We start from the raw sequence: 16,437 nt of genomic DNA, 5'->3' as shown, positions 1-16,437 counted from the left end.
CTATTTGAAAGCCAGTTCTCATCTGAAAATCAATTTCTTAAAACCAGTTCCCGTCCGGTAGCCTTTGATTAAAAACCAGTTCCCGTCCGGTAGCCTTTGATTAAAAACCAGTTCCCGCTTGGTAGCCTAATTTTTAACTCCAAATTTTGTATGGTGGTGAGTTTTCTTTTCAAAACCAGTTCATGTCTGGTAGACCATCTTAAAGTCATCTCCTTCCTGACAATAAATTAAAAAAAAAAATTGTTCTCGTCTGGTAGACTATCAAAAATAATTTTCTCGTATGACAAACAAAAAAATAAAACTGTTGGTGTAAGCCCTAGAGGCCAATACTTTTGGTACTTGTATCGAATTATTTAAAGGCATTTTCTTTATTATGGTTGATTAATAAAGTCCCTGGAATAGATAGTCCGTTTAATGTATTAAGTGTGACTTAATCATGAGAACACATTAAACATAAGGACACTATTCTTAAAGTATCCGTAGTAGAGCTTTAGTGTGAAGTGGGATAACATTAAAGCATTAAGACTATTATGTTTGTAGACTGATGATCACATCTCATGGATCATGGATAAAGAGTTATCAAGTCTTAAACATAGGTATGAATATTAGGAGTAATATTTATACCGGATTGACCCGCTATGAGAATACTATATAGAAAGTTATGCAAAGTGTCATAAGTTATTCTCATGGTGATAATAGTGTATACCACTCTTCGACCTGAAACCACTATGGATCCTAGATGTAGAGTCGAGTGCTTTATTGCTGATCCAACGTTGTTCGTAACTGGATAACCATAAAGACAGTTGATGGGTACTCCATGAAGCATGCTGAGGGACATGAGTGTCCTAGATGGAATTTGCCAATCCTGCGTAACAGGATAAATGTCTATGGGCCCAATATTGAACTGGACAAGGGTGACACGGTTTATACCTTGTGTTCAATAAAGACATAAGGGCAAAGGGGTAATTATACACATAATTATTATCACAAGAGATTTTGTCAGATCACATGACATTTTCGTGACTTGGGTAGCAGTGATGTGTTGCTAGATACCGCTCACTGTTTATTATGTTAAATGCGTGATTTAATATAATTGTCAAAGCCGCGAAAACCTATAGGGTCACACACAAAGGACGGATTGATGAGAGATAGAGTAACTAAGGAACACCGTAAGGTACGGTGCACTTAAGTGGGAGACGAAATATGGTAAGGTACCAAATACTTAAGTGATTTTGGGCATATTATAAGATATGGGCCAAAATACACTTAAGTGGACTTTTTAGCTTGAAGCCCACACAAGTGGTTCTATAAATAGAACCCCTTGGGTAGAAGCATTGTCACTCCACTCCACTCAGACAGAAATTCAAGTAGAGACTTGGAATTTTGTTTCCCTCTTTCTCTCACTCAAAGCCTTCATTCATAACAGCTAGCACTGCGATTGAAGGAATCCGTTCGTGTGGACTGAGTAGAGACGTTGTCATCGTTCAACGTTCGTGATCGCCCCGTGGATCTATATCAAAGGTTTTGATCATTATCAGAGATCTGCACCAAAGGTTTGAATCGCCACAAGAGGTAACGATTCTATCACTGATCATGCCCATTCGTAAGGATCACTAAATGGAGAAATTTTTAAATTCCGCTCCGCCTTGGATGGCTATTCTCCAACAGTGGTATCAGAGCCACTTACGAAACCATGAATCTGATATTTGTTTTTGTTCTGTAATAATATGATTAAAGACATAATGAATCAAAGGTTAAATTGAGATCGATAAAGTTACATATATGTGATATATGTAATCCTGATGCAAAATACATTATATATGATATAGTGTTCTCGTTTCGTTCATTCAAACCCTCGATGATTGTTTTCCTTTGAGCGATCAGTGGTCGTTTGCTTCTTGATCCGATATTAGTATGGTGAAGCAATGACGTGTTGATCAATCATACTGAATTAACAATCGAGATGTGTTAGACGGTCTGAAATTGGTGCGTCAGGGTTAGTGACGGCACAAGGGTTGTGTTGTCAGAGAGTTATGCGATTGGGGTTTGATTGCACAAGAGTTGTGTGTTCTAAACACTTTTCCGAACAATGTTACCCGGTTAACGCGTATGGTTAACCGGTTAACGCAATGCGAAATAATTTTTTTTTAATTTTCAAACAGTGTTAACCGGTTAACGTATTTGGTTAACCGGTTAACGCAAGGCGGAAAACAGTTTTCCAAGAAATTTTTCAACAGTGTTAACCGGTTAACGCATATGGTTAACCGGTTAACGCAAGGCAGAAAAGAATTTTCTAAAAGTTTTCAAACAGTGTTAACCGGTTAACGCATATGGTTAACCGGTTAACGCAAGAAAAAATTCACCCGTTCGGCTAGAAAAAGTGCTTTGAAGTATTAAGTGTTGATACGAAAAACGACGTCAATTTTAAATGAAGTGTTCATTAAAATTTTCGAGCAGGGGCGCTGCCCCTTCGACCCCGCAAGGGGCGCTGCCCCCTTGACCACCGTCCGCTGAACGGGCAGCGGAACACCCATTCCCGCTGTCCGGGCAGCGGACCCCCGGCTAACTCTGTGTAGTGTGATCGGTCGTTGAAATTTAATTTGATTTTAATTAATTAAAGGAATTAATAATAATAATAATAATAATAATAATAATAAAGTGTTTATTATTGTCTTGTGGTGATCGGTTATGGTCTTAGTTTCCTTTGTTTTGTTTTGGGTTTTTTAAAAAATACGACCTGCGTGTCGTGCCTCTCTCTTAATCTCCCAAATGTAACTTTTTTTCTCATCTCACTCCCTCGTATGTAAAACGAGTTTCTTTCATGTAATGTAATGATATGAAGAAAGCAAAGAAGTCAGTGCCAAAGGAGGACAACCTTTAAGATCTTGCTTGGAGAAACTTAGATCGTTGTAGGTTAGCTTAGGTTCTCTCATTGGCTTGGGAGAACAATTGCGCTAGGGGCCATAACTGTTTCATTTTGTTTGTATGTATGTTGATGCATGTGAATGTATGTTGATGCATGTGAGAGACGGTTTATATGATAAACAAGCCGGTGAGATCAGAAAAATTGCAATTCCCTCAAATTAAATATTAAGTTTATGCTTTCCAAGTTTTAACACTCATCAAGACTAGTAATGGATAATATAGGTTTCACCTACGCGAGGTGCATGATCTATATATTAGTAAGGTGAGATGGGATAATTGTAATATCCAACTGTTAAAACAATGGGTCAAACTTAACTAAACAAATTATGAGAATATTATATATGTTTGCTTTCCAAGTTTTAGCACTCATCAAGACTGGTATCGAATAATGTAGGTTTCGCCTACGCGAGGTGCATGTTTTGTATTAGTTAAGGTGCGATGGGATAATTGTAATATTCAACTGCTAAAACGATGAGTCAAACTTGATTATAATTTTCTTATATATGTTTAGAAGCAAGAGTTGGAAATAATCCATAAGATGGATTGGAATAAGGAGTTATTCACCCAATTGAAATTTTCGAGAGTTGTATGAGATACAATTGGAAGGAGTTCCTACCTAAATAACCTAGTTTTGTGTAATCTGCCTACGCGGACTTAGAACGAAGTGAAATATGGATCTCGACCCACTAGAAAATCTTCCAACGGGATTTTCCGAATCAGATGATGAGGGTCATTTGTTTTGAGTAAAATAGTGGGAGCATATTTAATTAAAGGCCTAATTGAATATGCCAATGATACTTATATTTTCATTAATCCTTATGTAGATTACCATGACAGCAAACACCTCTAACAATATCCTGCGATCAATCCTTGATAAGGAAAAATTGTCTGGGACAAATTTTCTGGATTGACACCGAAACCTGAGGATTGTCCTCAAACATGATAAAAAGCTGTATGTCTTGGAGACACCTGTTCCTGAAGAGGAACCTCCTAGTTCTACACCTAAGGCAGAAAGAGACGCTTATAAGAAGCATGTCGATGATGCCAATGAAACTGCTTGTCTCATGCTGGCTACCATGAACTCAGAATTACAAAAGCAACATGAGAACATGTCAACGTTCGATATGATCGAACACCTGAAGTTGCTCTATCAAGAGCAAGCAAGGCATGAGAGGTTTGAAGTTTCAAAAGCCCTTTTTCAAAGCAAGTTAGCTAAGGGAGCCCCTGTAGGTCCCCATGTACTCAAGATGATTGGGTATGTGGAAAACCTTGAGAGATTGGGTTTTCCCCTCGAAAAGGAACTTGCAACTGATTTGATCTTGCAATCGTTGCCAGATAGTTTCAGTCAATTTGTCCTAAATTTCAATATGATTGATATGGACAAATCTCTTCCTAAACTTCTCGCCATGTTAAGAACTGCCGAGCAGAATCTGAAGTCAAAAGGGAAGTCCATTCTGATGATCGGAAATGGAAAGAGACAGAACAAAAGGCCCACTAAGCATAGTGATAAGGGGAAGGGCAAGGAAGTTGTCAATCCCAGATCCACTGCTGCTTTAAAGCCTAGTGGAGGCATAGCAAAAGAAGGCACCTGCTTCCATTGCGGTAAGACCGGACACTGGAAGAGGAACTTCCCAAAGTACCTGGAAGATAAGAAGAATGGAGTAGAGACTTCAACTTCAGGTATTTTTGTTATTAACTTATCTACTTCTGCATCATGGGTATTAGATACTGGATGCGGTTCTCACATTTGTACAAATGTGCAGGAACTAAAAAGGAGTAGAGATTTGGCAAAAGGTGAAGTCGACCTACGAGTTGGCTATGGAGCAAAGGTTGCTGCTTTAGCCGTAGGAACTTTTGTATTGACTTTACCTAGTGGTTTAATAATTCAGTTAGAGAATTGTTATTATGTACCTGCAATTAGCAGGAATATTATTTCCATTGCTTGTTTGGACAAGTTTGGTTTTTCATTTATAATAAAGAACAATTGTTGCTCAATTTATTTGAATGATATATTCTATGCTACTGCACAAATGAACAATGGACTATATGTCCTTGATCTTGAAATGCCTATTAATAACATTAATACAAAAGGGTGAAACCTAACGAGTTAAAACCAACTAGGTAAGAATATTAAAACTCTTCGATCAGATCGAAGTGATGAGTATTTAATCCTAGAGTTTGATGACCATCTGAAAGAGTGTGGGATCCTATCCCAACTTACTCCTCCTGAAACATCCCAATGGAAGGGTGTATCTGAGAGAAGAAATCGAACCCTGTTGGACGTGGTCCGATCCATGATGAGTCACACAAATCTTCCAAACTCCTTTTGAGGACATACACCATTGACATCAGCTTACACACTTAACTGTGTTCCATCCAAAAGGTTGAAAAGACACCATATGAGATATGGAATGGTAAGAGACCACATATGTCTTACATGAAGATTTGGGGTTGCGAAGTTTATGTGAAACGACAAATTTCAACTAAGCTTAAGCCCAAATCTGACCAATGCTTATTTGTGGGGGTATCCTAAAGAAACAAGAGGATATTACTTCTACAATCCTTCGGAGGGCAAAGTGTTTGTCGCTCGAACTGGAGTTTTCCTAGAAAAGGATTTTAATTCCAAAGGAACCAGTGGGAGGAAAGTAGAGCTTGAAGAAATTCAAGAATCACAAAGCATCGATACACCTATGGAGGAATTAGAGCAGGAAACACAAGTAGTTGTGTAAGAGCAACCTGCTCAAGTAGAACAAGACCAGCGTAGGTCAGGCAGGATACGTCACCTACCTGAGATATATGGATATCTGATCAAGGTGATGTATTACTCATGGATCAAGATGAGCCTGTGACCTACTCATGGAATCTTCGCCTTGATGAAACAGTAAAACTGTATGGATTCATCAAGAACGAAGATGAGCCTTGTGTCTACAAGAAAGTTAGTGGGAGCATGATCGTATTCCTGGTATTATATGTAGATGACATATTACTCATTGGAATCGATATCCCTACCCTGCAACAAGTAAAGTCTTGGTTGGGGAAATGCTTTTCTATTAAGGACCTGGGTGAAGCAACCTATCAGAATCTATAGAGATAGATCATGAAATGCTTGGCCTAAGTCAGAGTACATAGACAAAGTGCTGATACGCTTTAATATGAATGATTCCAATCTGGTTATGTGTTTTGCTTAAATGGTGGCACTGTGAGCTTGAAAAGTTTAACGCAAGATGCAGTTGCTGATTCTACAACTGAGGCCGAGTATATTGCTGCCTTAAGTGCAGCAAAGGAAGCTGTTTGGATCAATAAACTTGGCATGGTCCCTAGCATTGTGGATCCCATTGGTCTCTATTATGATAACAATGGTGTTATCGCACAAGCTAAGGAGCCTAGATCTCACCAACGATCCAAACACATACTTAGACGTTGTGCGAAAATATGTAAAGTACCTGCACTTGACAATGTTGCTAACCCACTGACAAAGCCTCTTGCGCAGCAGAAGCATGACGGCCATACTAGATCAATGGGCATACGGGGTATGCCTGATTGGCTCTAGTGCTAGTGGGAGATTGTTGGTGTAAGCCCTAGAGGCCAATACTTTTGGTACTTGTATCGAATTATTTAAAGGCATTTTCTTTATTATGGTTGATTAATAAAGTCCCTGGAATAGATAGTCCGTTTAATGTATTAAGTGTGACTTAATCATGAGAACACATTAAACATAAGGACACTATTCTTAAAGTATCCGTAGTAGAGCTTTAGTGTGAAGTGGGATAACATTAAAGCATTAAGACTATTATGTTTGTAGACTGATGATCACATCTCATGGATCATGGATAAAGAGTTATCAAGTCTTAAACATAGGTATGAATATTAGGAGTAATATGTATACCGGATTGACCCGCTATGAGAATACTATATAGAAAGTTATGCAAAGTGTCATAAGTTATTCTCATGGTGATAATAGTGTATACCACTCTTCAACCTGAAACCACTATGGATCCTAGATGTAGAGTCGAGTGCTTTATTGCTGATTCAACATTGTCCGTAACTGGATAACCATAAAGACAGTTGATGGGTACTCCATGAAGCATGCTGAGGGACATGAGTGTCCTAGATGGAATTTTCCAATCCTGCGTAACAGGATAAATGTCTATGGGCCCAATATTGAACTGGACAAGGGTGACACGGTCTATACCTTGTGTTCAATATAGACATAAGGGCAAAGGGGTAATTATACACATAATTATTATCACAGGAGGTTTTGTCATATCACATGACATTTTCGTGACTTGGGTAGCAGTGATGTGTTGCTAGATACCACTCACTGTTTATTATGTTAAATGCGTGATTTAATATAATTGCCAACGCCGCGAAAACCTATAGGGTCACACACAAAGGACGGATTGATGAGAGATAGAGTAACTAAGGAACACCATAAGGTACGGTGCACTTAAGTGGGAGACGAAATATGGTAAGGTACCAAATACTTAAGTGATTTTGGGCATATTATAATATATGGGCCAAAATACACTTAAGTGGGCTTTTTAGCTTGAAGCCCACACAAGTGGTTCTATAAATAGAACCCCTTGGGTAGAAGCATTGTCACTCCACTCCACTCAGACAGAAATTCAAGTAGAGACTTGGAATTTTGTTTCCCTCTTTCTCTCACTCAAAGCCTTCATTCATAACAGCTAGCACTGCGATTGAAGGAATCCGTTCGTGTGGACTAAGTAGAGACGTTGTCATCGTTCAACGTTCGTGATCGCCCCGTGGATCTGTATCAAAGGTTTTGATCATTATCAGAGATCTGCACCAAAGGTTTGAATCGCCACAAGAGATAACGATTCTATCACTGATCATGCCCATTCATAAGGATCACTAAATGGAGAAATTTTTAAATTCCGCTGCACCTTGGATGGCTATTCTCCAACAAAAACATCATTTCTCGTATGGTAATTTATCCTTCAAGTCCAGTTCTCGTCTGGCAGTTCATCTTCTAAGTCCAATTTTCATTTGGTACCCTTAAACCATTCCAGTTTTTGTTGGCATAAAATCCATTTTTGTCTGGAAAACTCCGTTTGAAGCCGATATATATTTTACTTATGCCTTCGGTCAAAGTCCAACCTCATATGGAAAACTCCATTTGAAGTTGGTATATATTTTACTGATGCCTTTGGTCAAAGTCCAGCCTCGTCTAGCAAACCCCGTTTAAAGCCGGTATATATTTTACTGATGCTTACGGTCAAGTCCAACGCTCGTCTAACATTATGTCATTTGTAAAGTCCAACATCGAATGACATTCTATCTTTTAAAGACTAACACTATCTATAATTTCCCACAATGTTTTCTCTCCAATAAACTGTTATCCCATTGAGTCTTCACCCATTGTCCTTTTTTTTACTATGGAACATCACTACAACATGTCTCTATCATTCCCCATGGGTTTATTCGTCATTCTTCATCCATCATAAAACCTCATGCTAGAATTCACCTCTTATTATCATCATATCCATAGCAAACCAAGTTAAAAAATATATAGTCTTTCATGCGTACATAACATATCATTTCATGTCATTTACATTCAGGGACAAATTTTGAGTCTTTTTTAGTATTTAACTATCTTTCACCTCAGTCATATAAAAAATGACTTTCTTCATATTCTATGGTTGAAGATACTTAAATAGAGGCAACTGTCACACCCCAATTTTGACCCTGAATCATTGAATTGATACGCTCATCACGACTTTCAAATCATTTGCATAATATAACATGCATTCCATCTCACATAATGCCTAAAACATCGACCAGAATAAATCTCCAGATCTACAGACATACCGATTGAACTGATTCTGAAATGTAGGTGAAATTAGTTGGCAAAAAATTTTAAAATCGAGCTAGCAAACGTCAATTTAATTAATCTACAGCTCACGTAGTTTAACTTGACGTGCTCATTTTATTTTTCGACTCCTTTTTCGGTCACATTTTGATCAGCCTGAGCGTTTTTAACGAATCATTTTTTACTTCAAAGTTTGGTCAAAACCTATCTGTTTTCCAGAGGTTTATTTTGCGTTATTCATTTTAGTGCATTCATTTTAATTTTTCTAGCATTTATGCGCCTGATTTTTGCTCAATTTAACCCCTTTTATATTTGTTTTTTGTCAACATGTTCATAAAAAATTAATAAAATTAAATGTATTGTCATTTTGATTTTGTCTATATTATTTTAAAATATTCGATTTTATTTTGTTTTATTTAGCTCTAATTCATTTTATCTCTTAGAAACATCTAAAGGGTCCTTTTGTCATATTTTTAATGTAGAAAACTCTAGTTAGTCATGTGTGTGTGTGTGTGTGTGTGTGTCTATATATATATATATATATATATATATATATATTGTTGGAGATGAGGGACTAATCCATAGGTATCAACGGTGCACCTCGTTATTTACTGCTCTCCCATTTTCAAAAAAGACAATAGAAAAAGTAGAGCGAGGCTTTAGGAAATAGACGTTGAGTTTCATTTTTGCATAGCCATTTTTTCTTTTCCTTTTTCGTTGTACAACAAAACCCACCCTCAATTGATTCATCACTCAATGCAAACCCCTTCATCAGCTCATGCATAAACTTATACATTCCAGTTGTCGCATCTCGAAACATACGATTCCTCGCGATGGTCGCAGAAAAAATTAGTTCGAACAGAGTCGCCACCGAATTTTAGTTATCCCAATGAAGGAATAGGAAAATATCGATAAAACCTAAGAAAAGTAGAATAATGGTCGTCGCAACCATATTCAGGTTCGGGAGTTGATTACGCAAGGGAAAGGTATTAGCACCCCTCACGTCCGTTGTACTCAACGAGAACCTTTTAGTTCAATTTTGCGACTTAAGTATTAATTTATATTGTTTGTTTTCTTTAGGTTATAAAAAAATAGAAATGGATGAGAACCTCAGAAAAGGAAAGGGGAGGTTTTTTATTAGTGTGCTCACGAAGATACAACAATCTCCTGCCTACGTATCCTTATGGTGTAATAAGGAAATCAGAGCATTCGTAGTTCGGGGAACTTCGGTTGATTGGTGTTTTTTAATAAACAATTGTTTAGATCATATTCTAAAGGTTAAACGTTGGCTTGTCTACTCTTGACGGAGGCTTAAGCATTAGTTTGTTTACGCGCATTAGAAAGGGTTAAATGGTGTTCTTTCTGAAAATAGTTTTGGTCACACGGAGGTGACAAGTTGGATTAATATGTTGGATATTTTGATTGGTTGATATGTTTTTAATTGGATGACGAATACTCGGATAATCGAGTAAGACAACTCGTATCCTAATAATCGGGAAAGGGAATAGAAGACTCTAGACCGTTTTCTGTTTCATCTGAGTATTTATGAAAATAAGGTTGTATATGGTTGACGTATTTTAGAATGAACGACAAGTACTTTAATGACTGAGTAAAACAACTCATATCCAAACATTTGAGAAGAGGAGTTGAAAGCTCGAAACCTTCTCCTTTTTCGTATAGTTTGTTAAGAAAATGATTTGATTAAGTTGTATGTTTGTGGAAAAGTGACAATTGTTCGACTGACCGAGTAAGAGAACTCGTATTCAACCAATTGATGAGAGAAGTTGAAAACTCAAAGTCAACTCCCTTTTCATTTAGCTTAATATGAAAATAATTTGATTTAATCGGGGTTTGGAAGTTTGTAGAGGAACGACAATTATTTGACTAACCAAGTAAGAGAACTTGTATTCAAATACTCGTGGAGAAAAAATTGAAGACTCAAAGTTATCTCCCTTTTGGTTTCTTGTTATAAAAGGATTTAATTTGTTTGTGCTTAAGTGGATGACGATTATTCGACTAACCGAGTAAAAGAATTCATATTCAAATAATCGAGGAGAGGAGTTGAAAACTCAAAACCATCTCCTTTTTCATTTCTAAATGAAATAGTATTTAATTGTGATTAAGTATTTTAATTTAATTTTAATAAATAATACTCGATATTGGATCGAGGTTTTAAATTTATATTTTGTGAATGTATTGAATTTATTTAGTGAGTAGTTCATCTAATCGATTAATTAAAATCGAATACGTCTCATTGTAAGAAAGCCCAAGAGTAAGCTATGTGAGGTTAATGGCTATGCTTTAAAAGCGACCGTCTTACAAAAGGTGTTTGAAAATGGGCTCGATATTGAATCGAGAAGTATGTGATTTATTTTTTGAAATTTGATTAAAATGATTTTTTAAATCGGTGAAATCGAAATAATCTTGTCACAATTGTAACACACCATACATATATATTCAAGAATTGGTACAAATAAGTAAATACAAAATAATAATGCACACACATTCCACAAAAACAAGTAATTATTTAAATTATAAATGATAGTAATAATAATATAATTAATTAATTAAATAATTAATGGACTATTTGATTAAATAATATAAGTAATTAATTAAATAATAATGATATAACTAAATAATTGAATTTATCATTAGCTATTAATAATAACAATAACAATATATATATAATTTTGAAAGTGAGTAAATGAAAGAAAAAACAAAAAAAAAGTAAGAATAATTGGGCTTGGACAAAGAGGAGCCCATTATAGGCACTGCCCACTGAAACCCAGGGGGTGTTAATAAAAAAAACAAGCATATGCCCGGATTGAGCTGGCCCACAACGAAACACACAGGGCCCTAAAAGCAGTCAACCCTGTTGACTTCGTAGGAGTGCTTTGGACCGTCAGATCAAGAAGTCTGACTGGGTCCTCAGATCATGTGGGGGATAGGGGAAGGTACACCACCATACGGTGGGGGGTCCACACGGGATCCCCTAGTTGACTCAACAGTCAACCACGCGTGGCGTGTTTTGGGGAGGTCATATGGCCTCCATGTGTTAACTCCCACCACCATACAAAATCGTTTCTTGAGAGAGAGAGAGAGAGAGAGTTCATTTGACACTCTCGTGTCTCTCTCCTTAATCCTCACCCTCTCTTGCTCTGCAACCTCTGTCCCGAATCCATGTCCAAAAACCTATTGGAGAAGACGGTGGTGGCCCCGATCGTGGCGGCGCCGCTTTCTTCTTCGACGACCCCCACCCCAAAACCTGAACTTCCAAACACAAACCCTACCTTATTTTTGTCGGTGACCATGAATCCGGCCTTAGATCTTCCTAAATCTCTCTCAAACGGCCGGATCGGCGCTAAAAAAAAAAGAACCCAAACTTAAACCCTAACCTAAACTTCCTTCCACACAACCAGCGGAAACCTTAATTCGCTCTAACAACAAATCAAAACTTAAACAGCAACAAACAAACAATTGAAACCCTAACCCTAATTTTGAAATTAGACCTTCAATAGTTGCAATTCAAAGAAATTACGAAAGGGGTTTTACTCAGTGCACAAGGACGAATGAGATGGCGTACAAAATTTAAGCAAAAAGGGAGAGGAAAGCTACTTGGTTCGAGAGCGGTTCGACAACAAGGTCTCCTTTGGTGATGCTTCAGATAATTTTTCCTTTCCTCTCAATCTCTCTTCGTCTTCTTCTGTTTTTCTTTTTGGCTGCTGTGTGTTTTTTTTATTTTATTTTTATTTTTCTTGTTTCTTATGATTCACCGTCCTCTGTTTTTTGTCCTCTGTTCTGGGTGTGAGGTTTTCCCTACTTATCCTCTTCATGATGAGTTTAAGTCTTAAAATTATTTGTCGAGTTTACTTTTCATCCCAGATTTTGTGGGATTTTTATTTTGTGGATTCAATGTTGTTTGAATTGGGCGTCTGTTGTGGTCTTTTGTGCAAAGCACTAACCTGATCATTCTATCAATTACTCTTTAGTTTTTTAAGTGTTTATTGAAAAGACTTTTTAATCTTGAGTTGATTTTTGTAGGTCACACAAGTGAAGTGACCTTCACTGAGGAGAGAAGTCTGCGTCAGCTCGAGGAAGTTGAATTTTGGGGCGTTTTGATTCAAACGACGGTTTTGGCAATGGCTTTTTAAAAGTTCTGCTTTCAAACTGTTGGATTTGCAGCACAAAGCTTGGTTTATTCAGTTTTAAACATTAAGATGTAATCACCTTGTATTTTGGATAATTGTTTTGACTTTGGGACTGTTTGTAACATATGTAACGGTTTTAATCTTAAAACTTTATTTGTGTTAATCAATTAAAGTGCTTAAACTTTGTCTTGTTATTTCATTTGGAAACCTGTTTGGACCGCCATAAACAATCAACTAATGGTTACCTTTAGTATATTACTATTAGCAAAATAAAAACGTAACCAAAAGTCTAAAATGAAACATGTCACAAGTATGCAATTTCAACTTTAATCACAAAACCAACACATACACATACATATGGTGACTTGATTTAAAACCAACACATACATGTTTAAAACCAACACATGAGTCTAAATACGATGACTTGATTTAAAACCAACACTATTTCAACTTTGGCACAATGAGTCTAAATATGGTGACTTGATTTAAAACCAACACATACATGCTTAAAACACAAATTTAATTTAGGGACCTATGAAGGAATTTAAAATTTGGCACATATATTTGGGATATGAAAATGGGCTAATAACAAGTGATCATAAAAAAAAATAACATGGCTCTTAATACTTACTAATAGGAAAATAGACTTTGGATTAGTAATGTAAAAATATTTGAACCATACTTTGCAATATTAATTATGGATATGTTGATGTGAATGTGCCCTTTTAAAGCCAAAAGATCTTGCGGATAAACAAAAATGGGCCTTGTTAACCAATAAGTCCCAAAATGCCCATACCATCTCATGCTTTAGTAACAACAATAAGAGACAAATGCAACAGATGTTTTCTTGAGTCATGTACAAGGATCTTAACAGATGAAATGCTACTGAAAATTTGATGTCACTGAGGGTTTTATTTAGAATAATCATGTGATTATTGAATGTGTCTTTAGAAATGATGGGGAGTTTGGAGTAGCTTAGGGCTGAGAAACCCTAAGATAGAGTTTATGTCTTATAACATTTGGTTGTGAATGCTGGTGAAAGATTTTTCTTACCCGGACAAAATTGGGGTATGACAACTGCCCTTATTTAATTACCTCAAACCAGAAAGTAAGAATGACATCAGTCTTCATGCATTTGCGGTGGGAGATAATTAAATATAAAAAAGACCCAAATTTTGTCCTAGGACATGCAAGGAAGAAAATACATGAAGAAGATGCAGTGAGAAATAGTAAGAGACATTATCTTAAAGTAAAACGGAACAACTAAGACTTTCTGGGAGTCGTCAGAACAGTATCTTGGACGTCATAGTCGAGATATGTTAGTATTGGAATGACATCCCTAGCTAAATCTCAAGACTTTTCTAAGATGCTAGAGCAATATAAAGAAAATCTGGCATAAGACTCTTCATATTGATGAAGCAGCATCTCAACAGTAAAAATGAGATTCGCTGTATCGAGTCAAAACAGCATCTTATCTGATAGAATTAAGATATTCCAACAAGGGAAAGATACCTTAATTGAATCTAAGACTCCCCGAGGATATTAGAGCAGTATCTCTAAAGAAATCTGAAATGAGATTCTTCATATTGATGAAGCAGCATCTCCAACAGTAAAAATGAGGTTCTCTGTATCGAGTTGAAGCAGCATCTTATATGATAGAATTAAGATGTTCCAACAAGGGAAAGATACCTTAATTGAATCTAAGACTCTCCAAGGATATTAGAGCAGTATCTCTAAAGAAAATCTGAAACGAGACTCTTCATATTGATGAAGCAGTATCTCAAACGGTAAAAATGAGATTCTCTGTATCGAGTCGAAACAACATCTTATCTGATAGAATTAAGATATTCCCGCAAGGGAAAGATACCTTAATTGAATTTAAGACTCTCCGAGGATATTAGAGCAGTATCTAAAAAAAATTTGAAATGAGACTCTTCATATTGATGAAGCAGTATCTAAAACAGTAAAAATGAGATTCTTTGTATCGAGTCGAAGCAGCATCTGATCTGATAGAATTAAGATATTCCAGCAAGGGAAAGATACCTTAATTGAATCTAAGACTCTATGAAGATATTATAGCATTATCTCTAAAGAAAATCTGAAATGAGACTCTTCGTATTGATGAAGCAGTATCTCAAACAGTAAATGTAAGATTATATGTATCGACTCGAAGCAGCATCTGATCTGATAGAATTAAGATATTCCAGCAAGGGAAAGATACCTTAATTGAATCTAAGACTCTCCGAGGATACTTAGAGCAGTATCTCTAAAGAAAATATGAAATGAGACTCTTCGTATTGATGAAGCAGTATCTCAAACAGTAAATATGAGATTCTATGTATCGAGTCGAAGCAGCATCTTATATGATAGAATTAAGATGTTCCAGCAAGGGGAAGATACCTTAATTGAATCTAAGACTCTCTGAGGATATTAGAGCAGTATCTCTAAAAAAAATCTGAACTGAGACTCTTCATATTGATGAAGCAGCATCTCAAACAGTAAAAATGAGATTCTCTGTATCGAGTCGAAGCAGCATCTTATCTGATAGAATTGAGATATTCCAGCACGGGAAAGATACCTTAACTGAATCTAAGACTCTTCGAGGATGCTTAGAGCAGTATCTTTGAAAAAAATTGAAATGAGACTCTTCGTATTGATGAAGCAGCATCTCAAACAGTAAAAATGAGATTCTTCAGATAAATGAAGCAGTATCTCGAATTTTCATCTATTGGGGGAAATATTTAAGAAAAGACTCCTTTTAAGGGAGATTTACTAGAAATGTTCTGTATGGGAAAAGCTCAGAAGAGACTTTTTAGGGTAACCTATGCTTGGGGAGCAATGATAGCAAAGAAAATGCTGGGAATATCATTATTAATCCTAAAGTTGAAAAATGGTTTGCTGAGAAATACTTCTACGAGCACATGCAGGGAAATAACTTTATTTGGGAATGAGGAATGTCTAAGATATACATGAATGACCTTGGATCGAGATATTTTATATTCGATTTTTGTATGATGTTCCATTTTAGGTGGGAATACCATGCAGGGGATGATGCATGAGACATATGCAAGTATGCAATTGCTGGGGATATTTAGGATGTGTATGTAGGAATGCGGATTGTATAAGGCTATGCATATGTATGCCAATGATTGGTATGATTATCTCTTGGTGAATTTTCCTATTTGGCAGGAAGATTATGTATGTAATTGATGTACATGGCACATGTGATGTATGCGGGTATGCAAATGGGTAATTGGGATATGCCCCAGTTAAGATATTTTTGCTTTGGGAAATGATGCCAATAATGTGGACTTTTATTATTGGGGTGACCAATGAAGATCAAGCTTTGATTCCCCACTAGATGATTTTGGGAATATATTTGGGTTACTCCAAGCCACTGAAGGGTTCAGATTTTTCAACACGTGATACTTCGATCACGATTTATTAACGTTTCTGCTGGAAACATTTATGAGAGGTGTGAATTAGTGGTTGAAAAGAACACAGGTGTCTGCAAACAGTCCTACACCTCTA

Source organism: Lathyrus oleraceus, chromosome 5 (genome assembly GCF_024323335.1).
Source record: "Lathyrus oleraceus cultivar Zhongwan6 chromosome 5, CAAS_Psat_ZW6_1.0, whole genome shotgun sequence".
NCBI classification, from domain to species: Eukaryota; Viridiplantae; Streptophyta; class Magnoliopsida; order Fabales; family Fabaceae; genus Lathyrus; species Lathyrus oleraceus.
The sequence above is the reverse complement of the archived record's forward strand: the minus strand, read 5'-3'. Positions refer to the sequence as shown.